The following is a 4,798-nucleotide window of genomic DNA, read 5'->3' as shown; positions in this document are numbered from 1 at the left end:
GAAAATACAACGCTCCATAAAGCAGTTGCCAGCTGACGCTACATGAATGGGGAGCGTTTTTTGAAACTACTAAAAATGAATCTAGTTTGTTTCCCTTAAATGCTTTATACTGGTTACTGTTGTGACCGGTGCTAATTTTTTATACCACTGCATCGTCTAATTTTTTGTCAACACAAAAAAACTGTAAACAAGACATCAATACAACTAACCGACGCCGAAATACGTAACAAAGAACTTTCTAGTACACGGTCGTGAATAACAAATGGAGTCAACACACCTGCTTATCTTTCTTACTTAAATGGCTGAGGAAAAACCTTTCCCCTAGTTTTTATTTTATTATTTCGATTTTTTAAGTCGTCCTTTGGAATCCAGCACTTTGTTTGAAACTGTTTTTTCACTGTTCAGGTTTGATCTATGCCTTACTGATGCTTTTTATTCTGAATTTGTTCAAGAACAAAAAGAACTTAACTTGTTGCTCTTCTGTGTTCCGTAATTGAAGACATTATCTTGCATATGATAAAAAAAATTGTTCGCTTGGTAAGGTGGTTAACAACGAGTAATTAGCTTCGAACCTTCATTAAACAAAAAGCAATTAAAATGTTTCTTAGCGGTGTCCTTTCGGTCAAAAGAATACAATTGAATACAATTTGTTTTTACGCTACATGAAACTTTCCAAATGCAAACTTTCTGGAGAATAATTATGATAACAGAAGAATTATGTTTGATATCTGAACACTGGCTCTTAAACCTGACCAAGTTTGTTCTTTAATTTGGCGACTCTATCAAACAACTCATTCTTGCTATTTATCGGTAAAGATGCTCCTTTTTGAAACCTGAAATTGTCTAATTAGCTGGAACTTTGGCTATTCTTGGAAAGCTTGAGTCCATAAATGAAAGGCTATAAAAATCAACTCCAGCATAATAGTCTCCAAAATATCCAGCAGCGCCAAGCTTGTGTTTGCAGTAATTGCCTTCATAGGAAGCACGATATATTTACAAACTGGCAAACTTTTGACAAGTGCAGTTCGTTCAAGCAGTGAAGTCCATCATCAAAGGTAAGCCGATTAGCTGATTTTTTCCCAACTTCATGTACAAAAACTACAGTCAAGGCTTATAATAAGGTTACAAAATTAAGAACGAATCTAGGGAGGATAACGTACTCTTTCAAGTATAACCGCTAACAACAACGAATCTTAATCAACAATACAGAACAATAACCATATTGGACTATTTGGAATCTCTTAAACTTTGCTCGAAACATTTCACTGGAGATAACAAGCAAGGATCAAGACTATTACGTGTACAAGTCAAACGAAGGGAAGCCAAGAAACTACAGAACGCATATATTACATATTTGCATCAAATGTTAGTTTTGAGTCTTTGTCACTGACTGTCGATGCTAGATGTTATTTCACGTGTCATATTCACTTACTAAACGAAGCCCTTCCTTTTTTTTTTTCTTTTTTCAAGTTTACACGACGTTGAGAGCATCCTACACGAAAACTGCAGTTGCGTTTTATGCGCGCCCATATTTAGTTGATATGCTTTTCATATGCAAGGGATTTCATGTATTGCCGTTGTTAATGACTTTCAATGGTACCTTAAAAAAAGGAACCCACCTTGAGCCAAACCGGTAACATCTGGCAAGTAGCATCTGATGAACCGCAGCTAATTAGCTAAAATATAAACAACTCAATGACATACAGCTTTCTGCTTTGTTGTCACGCTGTCGGCGTTTTAAGCTATTGCTTCAAAACCAAATTGAAAAAATTCGAAAAAGGAGAAATGTTACACCACAGGCACTGCTACTGCACCGAAAAAACATGCTTTCCACAAATCACACTATGAATACTGTACATCTATTTCTGTTCAAATTTACATTCTGGAATGAAAATAAATTATTCTGGGATTTCCTAGGCTTACAACACTATTAATCTAATATTTTTCTAAGATGTTTTATTATAATAGTGGGGCCGATACGCTCTTTCGGTTTCCATGCTTAGTACTGAGACATCAATGGCATTGCCCTGCACTTGAAAAAGTTCCTTTTTGGTGTGAAATTCCAAAAACCGTGATGCGGTTCACTCAGCTTCGTTAACAATAAGGAAAAGGAAAAACAGAAATTTACACAAACTAACAAAAACACTATCTAGAGAAAGTTTCTTCTATTGGTAATTTAACCGTTAATAGCCCGTGTAGGACTTATTCCAAGGCAATCCCGGTCAAGTCATATTTAATGCACTCTCAATTCTTCCGTGGATAATCTTTTAAAGCGAGTTGAGTTGGTTATTTTTAGATCCTCCTGAGAGTGATCTATATGGGTCAGTAACTTTCTCACCCTTCATCCTCTCTTTTGCAAACGGTAATGGTATTTTGGCTTGTACTCAGAACTGCACGAAGAGTGCCTCGTTAGCAGGTACTGATTGTGTGAGCGTACGCTAGAGATATAAGTGTATTTGCGGGTTTACAAAAGTTTGACTCCCGACAGATTTCGCAATTTCTCTGTAGTGAGAAAAGTAGATAATTTTATTCAGTTACACTCTTGTTTACATTTCCAAGGAGACTTTTTTATTTATTTATTTCAACTTCATCTCCTCACCATGTCCCAACCTGATATTTATGAGAAATGTATATTGCCTTAAGAGCTTCTGCCTGAGAGACCGGGGCAGACTTGGAAATGAAGGTCAGCCGATTTCGTTTAAAATTGTTACACAAAGTCGTTATGTGGACTTATGTAATTTGCCAAAGTTTCAGGTTCAACGACCATTTTTTAGCCGAGTTCTGGATATCAGCTCCTCAGGTGTCCCCATAGGCTGATTTTGAGTGTAATTTTGGCCACTTTTTAATCTCTCTTTTAGCAACGTAAATCAATTTCAGACAAAAACAAAACTATATTTGTAATGCCCTATCCTTAGGCGTTTATGGGCGAAAACATTAGCTCAAGGGAATCTTTCGTTAGCCTGTGGCTGTTATCACAACTTGGTCCTATTTGAAGCACATGGAAAGCAACCGGAATGGCCTGTTTTTCAGATCGTATATTTTCCATGCCCATGTTTTATATCGTGAAGTCTTAGTATCGCTGCAAAGTTCAGCTCTTAGTTTAGTAATATCAAGGAAAAAATACTAAGGTTGAGGCTTTTTTACTACGGAACACTTTAAGAGAAATTACCTACTACGCACTTCCTGTCAAAGTCTTAATCCCTTATTAGGAGAGATTTTTAGACACCAGCCGCACAATTAACAAACAATCATAGATCCCAAAGTAAATTATTTAAAGGAAATATATATTTCCAAACCATAAACTAGAAATTAATTTCTCTACTGACGGATTTGAGACTAAACTTTATACAACACTTGTACCCTGTACCCAGGGGACTGGGAGGTGAGGGGGAAACTTTATACGTTGATAACAGGAAAAGTAATCAAAATACAATGAAACAAGTTGTTTGCTGAGTGTATCAGTTAGATGGGAAAAGCTGAACAAAAAAGCCTTATTTATGGGACTCTGCCTTGTTTCCATGGCAATCTTGCTTTGTCAGGCATAATTACCCTAAGTTTGAGTTTTCTCATCTAATTCTCTGTTTTTTATTGACGCTTTCAAGTTTCTTGGAACAAACATAGTTTTTTTACCTTTTCATTCCTTTAGTACCCTTTCTCTTCTCTTTTAATTGTTTATAATTGGGAAAAACGATGTTTTGACTTCATGGAATAGTCGTCAAATCCAGACTGGTGGATTCAATATGACGGATGTTTATGACATTCTAACGTCACGTGCCTTCATAGCTGACTATTCAACATTATTAGAATTTTAAGCTGTAAGTTTCTTTTCTCCTTCCCGCTGCCAGAAGATCACAAATACTTTGTGTGACTAGTGGTACTGAAATTTCCGACTTAATTGCGTCACACCCAGAGGTGCTTTCCTTCAAGCTTCGGTCTCGATTCTTTGGTATCGATATATAAATATGAACTCCAGGCCATCGTTATTATAGAGAATGTAAGTAAGCCTCGTAATACAGTAGAGGGCCAAATTACTTCCTATTTTCACCCGGAGATTACATTGTTTGAGCATGACATGTGAAGCGTCTCCACTGTGATTTAATATTGGGCATGTGAAACTACTTGATTCATCTCCAAGCTCTGTCGACTTTTCAATTGAAACAACATCCAACATGGCGTCGAAAATGTTAGCAACTGAATTGTGGGTGGGTAGACAATTTAAGTTATAGATATTTTGTTCAAATGTGTATGCAGATGATGATGGAACAACGATCCTTGAACTCGTGGAACGAATTAAAGACATTTAAGCATGTAAAAACTCTTTGAACATGCAACATAAATATATGTCTGATGAACAGGCATGCAGTCACTCTACCCTAGGATACTTATGGGATGCAACAGGTATTACAATGCCGGACTCCTGAAATATGCTATCTGAAACGTTAGCGGTAACCTTCGGTTTCTTCAATCTCTTTTCTCCTTGACGGAAAGGGTGTTGATGTGGCCCACTTTGGTCACGCAAACAGGTGAATTTTCAGCGGTGACCTGGGCAAATCACAATCTTTTTTAATTCATACTTAAACTTCCATTCAGGGATATTGTCAACTCTGTGGGACGCGGCAAGTTTATTACCACCAGTGCCCACTTTAATTTGACCAGCAGGTGGGTAACATCTCGATCTAACATCTTCTTTCCAAAAGGGACACCATATACTCATGTTTTGAGTTTTCCAGGAGACTAAATTGTAATAGCCAGACTTTCGCACCTCTATCTTTCAAGCACTCTCAAATAAAACAAACTC

At 37.0% G+C, this 4,798-nt stretch overlaps 1 long non-coding RNA gene across 1 annotated transcript in view; it reads left to right on the top strand.

Annotated features, from left to right (window-relative positions):
* The first annotated feature begins 214 nt into the window (after nt 1-214).
* The window catches only part of LOC149118058 (uncharacterized), a 6,307-nt gene continuing 1,723 nt past the window's right edge, over nt 215-4,798 (top strand). Inside the window, exon 1 of the long non-coding RNA XR_016207012.1 lies at nt 215-1,055. This is a non-coding gene — a long non-coding RNA (uncharacterized LOC149118058). The remainder of the gene's footprint in view (nt 1,056-4,798) is intronic.

The sequence above is a fragment of the Orbicella faveolata genome, unplaced genomic scaffold, assembly GCF_042242905.1.
Source record: "Orbicella faveolata isolate gen_17 unplaced genomic scaffold, um_ofav_v1 contig_1, whole genome shotgun sequence".
NCBI lineage: Eukaryota > Metazoa > Cnidaria > Anthozoa > Scleractinia > Merulinidae > Orbicella > Orbicella faveolata.
Note: the sequence above shows the minus strand (reverse complement) of the source record. Positions and strands in the feature narration are given on the sequence as shown.